General features: G+C 46.9%; 1 protein-coding gene across 3 annotated transcripts in view; it reads right to left on the reverse strand.

The window, feature by feature from the left end:
• Positions 1-12950, reverse strand: part of PROM2 (prominin 2) — a 531075-nt gene that overhangs the window by 199219 nt on the left and 318906 nt on the right. The window lies entirely within an intron of this gene.

Here is a 12950-nt window from a genome sequence, read left to right on the forward strand (position 1 = left end):
GACCCTTGAGAAAGCCATACGATGGAAGCCATGTTTTATGTTTGGGCACTTTACAGTCAACACCCCCATGTGCTGTATTTGTATGCAACACTAAGAACATACATTTCAGCAAAATTACTTTTCATAGTAAGTGATGTACACTGTGCAGATTCGAAAAGGAATCCACTTGTAAGTGTATAAAGTGGCAGCCCTTTATAAGGACAGGCACCACCATTAAATACCAATACCTCAACACTGTATAACGCGTGAATACTTACTAAGCCTTCACGTTTGGCACATGCCCATGGGGCTGAGGAACATGGCTTTTTAGGCACTATATGCAGCCCCAATCTCTCGTTATTTCTTAAATGTTCCCCTCTGGCCATAGGGGAAACACTGCGGACAGGAATGGCCAGGTTCAGGCTCATTTGGGAGTGACACTGTCCGCAGTGTACTGTAGTGGGATGAAGTCCGTCACATCTCGAGATGCCACAGGTCACAGGCAGCAACTCCTGCTACCCATTGGAAAAGGAGGCCTGCTCATGGCTGCAGCCAGGCAGGTACGCAAGACTGCCCCCACCCCCACCCCCCAGTGAACAGTGCACTCTGTCTAAGGCTATGGCCACCGGGACATTCCAGGAACAGGGCTGTCACAAGATGTGGTGAGGCCTGGGGCAAAACATGTGGCGAGGCCCACTTACAATGTTTTGCACTGGGCCAGCGGCGGCACCTCCGCAAACAGTAGACTCGAGAAATCTCCCCTAGAGTTTGTTTTATTACCACAACTGCAAATCAACTACAGCAAAGTTAGATTTCTCTACTGAAGAAAGGTTTATGCCAGACTAACTTTTGTATCATATGCATAAATACATATAGGATGGCATGACGCAGGAACACCTTGCCCCCATGTGCCCATTAAAACACACATCATACACCATGACAGATAGATGATGTACAGTGGAGGCTTGTACATGTCTGAACCTAAGAGGCTTAAATGTTTGTGCCAATTATGCAGGATGAAGAGAGCACAGTGAGGGAGCCCAAACCAAACAGGTGTTGATCGAGGGGGGTTCTCACTCCCAAGAATGTTTGAAACATTGTGCATTTTACAGCACTTTCTTTGCAAAATTAGGTAGAAATCCATACATTTTGAAATTGGTTTTGTATGGAAGCACATGCACAATCCCAATAGTTGCAAATCACAAACCATGCACAGGAACATTTTCCAATACAGTTCATGACGACTTTCCACACAACATATGCTAGAATACAAAATATATTCATGCTGGTTGTTCCCATGTATGTCCTTGCAGGCTGCATCAAAATATGCCATTATTACCATATACGGACGCCCAGCCAGTAAAAATGTCATTACCACAGAATGTATGTCCAGGCTGACTGTGTACCATAAGTGTTATTACTGGCTAGATTGGCCTATATTCACTGTGGGCCAATTTAGCCAAGTAGTATGTTTGGTTTAACCTAGATGCATAGTCCTGTGCATCAAGGGTAAAGAAAAAAGAGAAATGCTAACAGTTTGGGCTTTCGTGTAGGCATGGCAAAGGCACTTCTGTATTGGTATTAGCTGGCCTTTGATTAAAGCAGGTTCAAAAACGTTTGAGCACCTGAGGAGCTAATAGCAGTGCCTGACAAATACCTAATACTTATGCACAAGCCAAAACTGCAGGCTTTGCCAATGCTTGTTTTTAGCAGGAGTTCGGCGAAAGACACGGAGGGTGCTTTTAAATCAAGTGGCTAAAGGCAGGCCTGATTAAGACATTTTTATTTCACCAGTACTGTGTTTACAACTCCAATGCACTCATAAACTCTCAGAAGACTCCTTTGAGAGAACACTTGCAGGCATATTAAGGGCAAAGTTTGATGGCAAGGGTTGATTAAAGTTAGCTCAAAGTGAGAAGTCAATGGGTGGGCAAATAACTTAACAAATACAAGCTTTGTGCCCCTCCTCATATGCCATTTCTTCCTATCTGTACTCAATGCTGTCATTGGGACGGATCTTCCCAGATCCACGATCTGGCAAGAAATTACTCACCAGATCTCAGATACAGCTCCACAATCTGGGACTATATGTTTATTTTAGAATGCTGTGTTGTGTTTGTGCTTTAAACTATGTTGGGCAGGGTTTTGAATCATGGATGCTAGGTTCCAAAGTGAAACATTTCCCCACAAGACCACTTTTAGGGTCTGTGCGGGAGCCCTGTGAAATCCCTTGTCAATATTGCACTGTATGGGAAATATTGATGTGCATTTTATTTATTTAAAAGGGGTGCAGATTTTGAACTTTGCTGACGATAAATCCTCTGAGGGGAAGAGGCAACTGTTCATGGGGGTGACTAAAATACCTGCCCTACACCCGCCTAATCCTCCCGCCGCTGGACCCGGCATCTTTTACTGCGGTAGGCGGGGTGCCCCAGAAAAAAAGTCTATTTCCACCACTGAACAGTGTTGGCTTATTGGTGGCACACCTAATAACCCAAACACAAAGAATGCCATGCAGTGGTGCAACACCATTGAGCAGATTAGGCTCAAACCCCCTCCTAAAATGTATGGCTTTGTTAACTCGGCCTGGCTCCATGAGCAGCACCAGCCTCTGGCCACTTTGAGGCAGAAGGCATCTTTCGATTTGTCGCCAGCCCATAGCATTCGTTAAGGAGCGGCATCAGCATCAAACATGCAGAGCACAGAAACCTATCCATGCAATATCAACAGACTCAGTCTTAACTTCTGGTCTCAGCTTTTAGATAGCCCACCCCTCCAGGGATTAGCATAGTATTATGAAAGTTAACAGCCTATGAATTGGAGTGAAAGGTACGACTAGTGGCCAGAGGGAAGGTGCAATAGCTATTCAGCTTCCTAGCTGGGCTCAGGGAATTGGGACGGAAATGGCAGCAGGGCTGGCTGAAGATATGTCAGGGCTGGTGGGGGCCCATTTCTTTTTGATGTTTGGGGGCACCCCTTGCCTTACTAATTGGAGAAATAGAGCAAGACACATGTGGAGTGCTTACATCAACAATGAAGTCACAATAAAGCAGCAAGGTGGGTAAAAAGCTGCAGAGTATCAGTAGGTTTCTGTGTCATAAGACTGCCAACATGGGGGCAGCTGCTTGGGGGCTTATTTCAACTGTAAAAGCTGAAAGGCCCAGATGCCATCCCTCAGTGGAGAGATCGACAGCGCAATGGGTTTATTGTCCCCACTCACAATCCACTTTCAAAACGGTCATCCAGCCCCTGCCGGGCTGACCAACAGAGCCGTGGCCAGACAGAACAGGACACAAGTGGTAAACGGTGCCTGGGCTTCACTGTTAACAAAGGCTCTGCTATTACCAACATAAAACATTTCCCTGTTAGCACCTGCATTCATATGCTTACTTTTTTAGGTAATTGAAATCGTGATGTGGGATTATCACTTTCATGCCAGGGGAGTGATTACAAGGGAAGTGGGGACTTGAGACATCTCATTCTCACTGCAGTCCTTAAGTGTGATGTTTCAGAAATGAAGGCGAGAGTTAGCTTCTTGTAACATTTAAGCTTCACTAGTACAGTCGCATTTGAATGTGGAAAGATGTTAGATGCCCCCCACACGAGTAAGTTTGCACCTCCCCAACCTCTGAAGTTAGCGCCTCTACCAACATTTGAAATGTTAGTTGCCCTCCCCCGTGAAATTTTAGCCTAGGTGCACCTCTGATGCCATGCACCCACCTCTTAATGAAGGGGCCCGCAGGGTGGCTAAATTTAGGGGTGGTGCTCCACACACACTCACATACAACACTTTCACCCATGCATTCATCCACCAGTCACACAACTCCTTGCATGCATGCATGCATAAGACCAAACACAACATTGACATAAACACCAACATGCACGCATGCATTCATATAAATATACATATTCATTTAATTTAAATACACACATATACACATTTAATTTAAAACAAAAAAGAACTTTCCTTACCTCCATACATCCTTCAAAATGCCTGCACAGCCATGGGGGCCCGGATGGCCCTCCCTTCACTCCGACACATAGAAATGCTGCCTGACAGGAGGTAACTCCTCTCCAATCAGTCAGCGTGTCACTGACTGAAAGGAGAGGTGTCATCTCCTGTCATTCAGCAGGTCTACGTTGTCAGTTGAATAACGGGAGGCAGCAGAGCTCACTTCTGAGCACTGCTGTCTCCCAATATTTTGCTGTTTGTTGTGGAGCGAAACGATTTTGCAATAAACAGCAAAATCATTGCAGGGGCAGAGAGCAGACAGCACAATCCCCTGTGTGAATAAAGGACACGGGTGGACTGTGCTGCCTTCTACTCAGGGGAGGGCGCCGCGTGGCGCCCCGCAAGCACGAAGCTCGGGGCAGTTTGCTCACTCCTGTCCCCCCCTCGTGACGGCCCTACCCAGGAACCAGAGGTCGAAGTGGGCAGGAGCGGTGCTCCTGTACTTTTAATTTTTAAGTTTGAATGTTCCTATACTTTTATTTTAAAAATAAACAGTTCTGGAATGGTTTAGTTTTAAAATAAGAGTGTAGGAAGAAGTTGAAGCTTGAAATTCAGTGCACTGCACTGAACATTTCCTTAACTAGCTGGTGTGTTTGTTTGGGGGTTTGGATTGTGTGTGGGAGGGGGCGCAGTGATGGGGTTTGTGGAGAGTGGGGGCAGGCCAGCAGGGAACATAGTTCCACTACTTCTTTTCATACACTTCGACCACTGCCTGGAACCCAGTCCTAACCTAAGCGGCATGTGGTTAATTGTAGCCCAACTAGAGATGTTGACTTACCCATCATCTGGCCTTTCCAGATGAGGCTTGTGGGTCCTGTCCAGGAAGACAGGACCCACAAGCCTCAAAAGGAACATGGAGCTACTTGTGGCAATCAGTGGAGCGAGATGCTTACATTTTTTGGTATGGAGTTGTAGAATTTTGCAATGTGTGATCTGGTGTTTGGATTTTTTTGAAAGTACATGGGGCTTACTTCACAATGATGTTCACAGAAGTCAATGAGAAGATGCTGTGAACATCTCAGGTCTACACCTGTTGCCTAATTACCGATTCACACAGCTTGAAACTGGAGCAGACCTGGATATGCCCTTAAGCAAAGCTTTGTGAATCGCATTGGCAGGTGAGTGTCTCAGAAATCCTCCATGGACAGCCAGCGGTGATCCATTTCTTAGGCTTTGTGAATCCGGTATGAGGAAGCCGCTGCTGAACTCGGATTCTCACGAGAATCTCTTTGATAAGTCTAGTGCAACTCTTTATGAATTTGGCACTAAAATTAATTTAGTGCCCACCCTTTAAACATGGATGTCATTCAGGGGTCACCACGGGTTGCAATTGCAACCCCTGAGGTCTCCCTTGCTACCCCTGTGGTCTCCCTTGCTACCCTAAAAAAAAATGGAAAAAAAAATCAATTTTCTTTTCTTTTCTTTTTTTTAACTTTAAGGCTCATGGGCTGGGGCCAGCAGCATGTGGCTCTTTGTTTCTGGAGTGGCTGGTTTTCTGATGGCTATATCCGGTCAGATAGCTCAGTGGGTTGAGCGATGGTTGCTGTAATGTATGTGTGATTTGCAGGTTCGACTCCCAGCAAGGTCAGCTCAGCCTATCATCCTGCTGAGGTTGATAAATGAGTGCCAAACAGGTTGGGTGATATTGTATGGATATTTGTTCTATATGAAGCGCTTAAGTGTAAGAGCTATATAATAACACATCATTATCGTTTGGCCTTGGACGTCAGCTTGCATTCACAGTGATTCGGTAATATGGGCCTATACGCACTGATATTAATGATACATATTGTGATCCATTCTTCTATGAAATGTCTATCTCTTTAGTGAGATACTGACCATATTTTTCATAGTGTACTCAGAAACAATGCTATGTGATGCCACTTCCTGTTTTGTTGTGGGGTGAAAGGTCGTGTTCCATCGCTTTCCGTGATGTCACTTCAGGGTGGGATCAAATGGCATCACTTCCTGTGATGTCATTAGAGGTCAAGGGTCGTGTGATGTCACTTCCGCTACAACTGGTATTTTGGTGAAATGACGTCCCTGCCTTTAAACACAGCAATGTTATGCAATGGATGTTAGGAATGCATTTTTCTGAAAGGCCTCATTTGCAGAGGTTGCCTGGTTTGATGCGAAATGAGAGCTTTGCTGCCAAGAAGGTGCCCGCAATAATCAAAGAGATATAGGGCAGAGTCCGAGATATGATGGGAATGCCGGGCACATTACTTCCTTTGACTGACCAACTTTTCAGGGACACCGAGGGTCAGACTGGGATTAAAAACCTGCATGGGTACTAAAGCACAAATGGCCCACATTCTGCAATTGCATCTACTAGCCACAAAGGTATGTATTACTGAGAACATTTGTAGCAAAGGATGCATTTTAATGCCCAGTGGGAAGGTAGCATGGGCACCTGTCTGTCAAGACTTTGCCAATTGTTTATTTTCAATAGAGACATGATTACTGTCCGAGTCCCTTTAATGCATAGAGATTTGGCAGCACCCACTTCCTATCTATAATCGTCCCCTACAGCAAGATGGTATGCAACACAGCCATGGCCTCCAAACATGTGGAGATAAATAATTGAATGTAAGAAATAGAGCTTAAACACCACATAATGGAGTAATATCTAGGAGGGAGAATGTGGACACACGTTCAAAATCATCAGAATTCTCATTAGTACCCAGTGAAGGGGGTGACGGCCTCTCAGCCAATGAGGAGGCTTGTAACGGGGTCCTTACCATACAGGGAAAGACCCGGCTCCAAGCTGGGATCTAAGGTAAGTGCTCTCCCTGCATCCCCTACCCTTTCCCCACACACCCCTGTTCCGCATATCCCGTCCCCTCCCTACCCAAACTCCATTTACCTGTGCTCCTCTGTCCCTCGTTGGCACCGGGAAGAGCACTGTTCCTTGCACATATATGTCCCATGAGTAGCCACCATGGAAAGGAAGGAGGGACTTCGTGTAGTCCCTTCTCATCTTTCCAAGGCAGTCCTTTTTTTTGTTTCTTTTTTTTCCATTGATGGCCGGCATGGAGAGGGAGAAGGGACTACATGTAGTCCCTTCTACCTTTCCATGGTGGCCATTTTGTTTGTTTATGTTTTCCCATTGGTTTTAATGGCCACCATGGAAAGGGAGATGGCTGCCATGCAAAGAGAGAAGGGACTACGTGTAGTCCCTTCTCCTCGATCCCTGGTGGCCGAGAAAAAAATACTATTATTTCCCTGGTACGATGTGCCTGGGTACTAATAGTGATAGAACTAGAGGAGGGGGGAATTACCGGTCTGGTAATGCTCCCCGGGCCTAAGTTACAAGCCCCCCCTCAGGTTCTATTGCTTCATTAGTACATGGATTCCATTATAGACATCATCTCAGCCAATCAGAATGCCGGAAAGTTAATTTACAATGTCTGGTAGAGACCTCATTCCATGTGTTCTGATTGGAGCAGCAGCCTGACAAGCAGCACAAACACGATTGGCTTGTAATGTGTAAAAGACAGGGGACCATGAGCAGTTCAATTTCCCAAACTGCAATGAAACACAAAGGGCCTGATTCACAAGGGGGTTTCAATGGGAGAAGCCTATTGAAAAACACATTGTGAATCTGGCCCAACATGTGTGAAGTTTATTGTTACTAGTTCAATGTTCATTAAATTAACATTACAGTTTATTTGTGCGTGCTCTTTTTCCCCACAATAAAAGCACTTCCCTATTTAGCTGCAGAACTCCAGTATCTAATAGCCTTTAAAACCTTGGTAGGGATCATTTTCACTTCAGATAATGACCCTTCCCCAACTTCTAGCCCTCGGCTTTGCCTCAGGCAATTAATTGGGGACAGTCATTATCCCGCAATAGTGACCATGCTTTGGTCTATAAGGCTTATTTATAAAATATTTAACATGTCTCGGTTGAGTGATGTGTGATGCCCTGATTGCTTATCGCTACTATTCATTACATTGGGCCTCATTACAAGTTTGGCGGTAGCCTTGCCGGTAAAACCGGCAGGCAGCCGCCGAACTTGCAAATGTTTCCGGCGCCTGGCAATGGGGAAATACAGGGCCATTACAGCCTTGGCGGACCCTGTATTTCCCCATTGCCGGGTGCCGGAATGCATTACTCCCCATTCCCATTGAGCGCCATAGGGCTCAATGGGAATGGGAGGCCGGATGCACCGGCACCCGGCAATGGGGAAATACAGGGCCATTACAGCCCTGGCGGACCCTGTATTTCCCCATTGCCGGGTGCCGGAATGCATTACTCCCCATTCCCATGGAGCGCCATAGGGCTCAATGGGAATGGGGAGGCCGGATGCACCGGCACCATTCATGAATGGTGCCGGTGCATCCGACAGGCTGTGCTCGCGGGTGCCGTTCCGGCCGCCAGGTCAGACATGGCGGGCGAAAAGGCACCCGCGAGCAGACCTCATAGTTTGCCGGTCCGGTAACAACGGTACCAGCAAGCTTACCGATACCGTTGTTACCGGACCGGCAAACCTATAATGAGGCCCATTGAGTCCAATTCTTCCATGTTAAAGTTCTTGCAAAGGGAGCATGAACACCCTTTGAAGACAGGAACTCAACTGCCTCGCAAAACAAAATACAAATATTTGTAATTTCTTTTAAACCCTTCCCCATATTAAATCATCCTTGCGCACACTTCCTGTTCCCTCTGCCAGTGCAGGGTCCAATATCTCCAAAATGAGTCTGTCATGGGAGGGCTGTCACAAGGAAGCGCGGGGCTCAATGAGGATTATTGGCAAGTAATCAGAGCTCTAGCACTTTCCCCTCTTCTATATAACAGTCCTTACATGTGAAGATCGAACAAGAGCAGTAAGCATACACTTTGGTTAGATAACATAAATCCTAGTGAATTTATTTCAAGAAAAAACATACATCGCTGACAATATCTTCATTCAAAGAAACAGCGCCTGTACAGCAGTGCCAAGAGCATTAGATGCGTGGTCCACCAACACCTTCTAGTGGAACTTCCAAGTATTAGGCATTGCCCAAGCTGCCAGCCAACCAATCCTGGCCATGAATGAACAGTTACTGAGCCCTTGCACCTGGACATCGGGAGTGAGGTACCACCCTGTATATCATACACTCCGGGTATGAGTAGAGGGCTTCATCCCTGAGCGACCTGGGACAGAAACAATAAACACAAACTCATACTTACAACTAAAGTCCAGGCAGGCAAGATGCCCACATCCACCAACTCACCCAAAAGATTGATGGATTGAAAAGGGGTTGGCAAGACGTCATCTTGGTTGAGGCGAAATCTGTGTAAGGTTTTCAGGTTGTAGGAAGGAGAGAAAATGGCCAGAACATTGGCCAGGAACGGTCGAAAGACCTAAGGCCCAGCTCACTCAAGCATTTGGCAGAAGCAATGGAAAAAAAGAACAGTTCCTTTGCTGACAGAAACTGCAACAGAATTTACAAACACAGTGGAATACCTGGTGTTGAGGAACATGGATAGAATCCAGATAGAAAAAGAAGAGAGTGCGTAGGACTGAGAAAACCTGAAATGCCTAATGAGATGATTAGCGTAACGCCTCACTGAGTTTTGAGAATCCCAATTCTGCCCAAAGCCCTTGACAACAGCCAGAGAAGCATGCAGTGTAGGCATAGCCAAGACACAGCCAAGCCAAGCCCAAAAATCCAGCCCAAAAACCAAATTCCTGCTGCCAAAAATCGAGCACCTTGATGGGGGTCACAGCAGAGCGGAACTAGGCCAACCTTATTACATCATGAGTGCATCGGTCCCTGTGCACAGACTAAGTCTTAAACCTAGACTCGCTCCTAGAATGTTGGCGTGTCTGGGCAACCAGTCATACATTCCCTTGTTTTGGAAGACACTCCTAGACACCAGACAATCAAGTGATGTGAAGGGAGCATTGACAGACAAGGCCAGTGAAGCATGGACGAGGACACCAGAAGGTTCAGTCCTGAAGGTGTTGCCATTTCCTTGCCAGGTCACTAGCACCCGAATCTTACAAACTTCTCCAGAACCCTTCAAATCAGGAGAAATGAAGGAACAGAAAACAGCAACATCCCTGGCCATTGAAATGATAGGCAATCGGACCCCTGGGCCTGTGGATCTCCGCACTGGGACTGGACCATTTGGAGGACTGTGTGTCACCTGGATGCAAACACATGCATGCTTGGAGAACTGAACCAGTCACAGACGTACTAAAACACTGGAAGGGTCATGGACGGGCCCACCAACCAAGCAACGGCGTTCCTGCTGAGAGGAACCACCACCAGGTCCGCCTCCCTGACTAGGCTAGAAACACCCTGTTATAGAGTAGTGCACATCGGGCTGTTGGAGCCTGAGGCATTGAGAAGCAACTGGGGTGACATCCTGACATTGATCGTCCACCCAAAGTGATGCAGCGGACCACAATCATCCTGTGTGTATGTTAGTGGCAGTGAGAGTTGACACATTGTTTGGCCAATTGTCCATTCTGAAGTGGATGGATCTGATATACTAGCGGGAGCTCTGCAGCTACAGATCTATTACAGTTTAGTACTTCTCAGGCGACTTGACGACAAGTAACAGTGTTGAAAATACTCTGCTCCCGATTCTTAATAAAGAACAGGGAACGCCACTTTCTTCCTCACCAGATTCTGAATCCTACCAGAAAGTCATATTTCGTCAAAGGGTCCTTTTAGCCATTTGTTCCTGAGGGCATATAGCCTGGAGGAGGGAGTGTGTTGAACTCTATGGCGTATCCTCCTTCCACCAGGGCCACTACCCTGGCAAATCGTTTTTTACAGAGAGGAAAGCATAGGATGTTGCCACCCACCAACAGAGAGAGTCTGTGACTCAGGGCAGGAGACACCCCTCCACAGTCAGAAAAGCTGGAGGGCCACTGAAGAAGGAGGATATCAACTTCTGCAATGTAAAGTGTGCCCTGTCCATGCCCTCTACCCTTACCAAGGGGTTTACATGTAGAAGAGAAAGACGTGTGGACAGAGGATCAACTAACTTGACTATTTCACGCAATTTAGCCACAAACAATGTTCTTTGTCTCATTTAGCATGTTACTGGTATCTGCACTTTCATCCAGGGATACATTAAGGTCTGGATATCTTTAAGAAGAGATTATGGGCCTCATTACAAGTCAGCCGGTCCAGAAAAAAGAGGTGGTGGTAAATCCGCCACCACTGTTCTTTCCGGACCGGCTGATTAAGAGTCCTGCAGGCAGGAGGTGTCATTACCGCCAGGTCTGACCTGGCGGGTTTAACACCCACCACCCGCCTGCAGGCGGACATGGAAACATCGGCACCATTACAGTCCTATGGGACTCCATGGGAATGGGGATTAACAGAATTCCGCCTCTGGAATTACCGGGTCACTGGGGTTGTAATGCCCCAGTGATTCCGGCAATCACGGAGGCGGAAAGGTAATACGAGTCTGGCGGTAACCTGCCTTCCGGCACGGTTACGCCGGACTCGTAATGAGGCCCTTTGACTTGTATGCAGTGCGTGTTTCAGCCTGTACACCAAAGGCAGGGGCAGTAAAATGCATCTGCAGGGGATGCTTATTCTTGGGCACTGAAGTGCAATGAGCACAACTAGTTTGATCGATTCATTGATTGATTGATTGTTTATTTATTTAGTATGCGCTTATACACAAGTGTTTCAAAGAGCAACCATGCATGGGAGCGGAAGACATAGGGAACACAAGACAAACAATCTTATTAGGAGTGGTACATTCAGATTATGCAGGTGAACAGAAACAGGAAGTGTGTGGGTGGGGGCAACAGGGACCAGCTGCGCCCAGTCCCATCAGAACCTGGGTTAAGTGCAAAAGAGATACCACTCTCATAGGTCATAAACGAAGTGCAGTAGTGCTGCGACAAGTGCAAGACCTGGGAGCAAGTGCAGGAGACTGGCAAGGAAGCTAGGGACCTGTGAGGCTCTGCAGGTGCACCAGGCAGCCATTTCGGCAAAACCAAGCAGAAGTAGAGGAGAGAGAGGTTGCAGGCGAATACCCTCTCAGGGTATATGGGAACTTTTCATGACATTTTAAGATAGGGTGCAAGCTGGATCAGGGCCTGAGCATGGAACATTACTCAAGGTCCTCTCATTCCTTCCTAATTTATATTCCGTATGCTCTCCATTATCGGCAAATCAGAAGGTGGTTTATATGCATCTTGCATCACGCTAGGGTCAGTCAAGGACATAGAGGAATTAAACATCTTGCTGTCCAGAATTAACATATAGACGATAAGCATCCACATGAACAGTGTCTCCCCGGATATATTTGCTTGAGAAGAAAAACGTACGCCCAGTTCCTCAGGGAATCTTTTGTCAACGACAGCAATTACTCTGTCCTTCAGCAGTTTCTGCAGCTGGTCCGCTGTGATGTTCAGTGGTTGTGGATCATGAGCAAAATTCAGCGGCGCACGACTGGATACTGCCACAGCAGGAGGGAGGGGGGCTCCCGCTCCTATTTATATCATGCTTCTTAAGTGCACTCCTCCCTTGGTGCCTATGGGAGGATTAAGACCCCCTAATATCTTTCGAGGAACGTGATGCTGCTAAGATGTATTGTTCCTCCCTTCCGTCACAGAGAATCAGGTGATAAAGACTCATAAGAAAGAAACCACGCACCACCTGCCGGACATGTAGGTGTCCACCGGCAAAAAGCACTAACTACCGCCAGTCCTGGATTTCCTGGCACTTATTGGGTGACAGGATCAAGGGATGCATTGCTACAGAGCTTTGTTATGTTGCCATGGTCACCACCACATCCTCGAAAAGATCCATTGGCCTTCGCTCCCCGGAGCTCTCCCCTGAAGATACCATGAGGCATGCCCAGAAGGGCAATGCATATTATACGCTTTTCCGCACTCAGATGGCCACACTTAGCAAGAAAAGAACAGGTATTAGTCGGGCTGGCTCCTGAACTTTTTTGGGAGCATGTATATGCTACAGCTCCCATTCCGTGAAGG

The sequence above is a fragment of the Ambystoma mexicanum genome, chromosome 10, assembly GCF_040938575.1.
Source record: "Ambystoma mexicanum isolate Mex_15411 chromosome 10, UKY_AmexF1_1, whole genome shotgun sequence".
NCBI lineage: Eukaryota > Metazoa > Chordata > Amphibia > Caudata > Ambystomatidae > Ambystoma > Ambystoma mexicanum.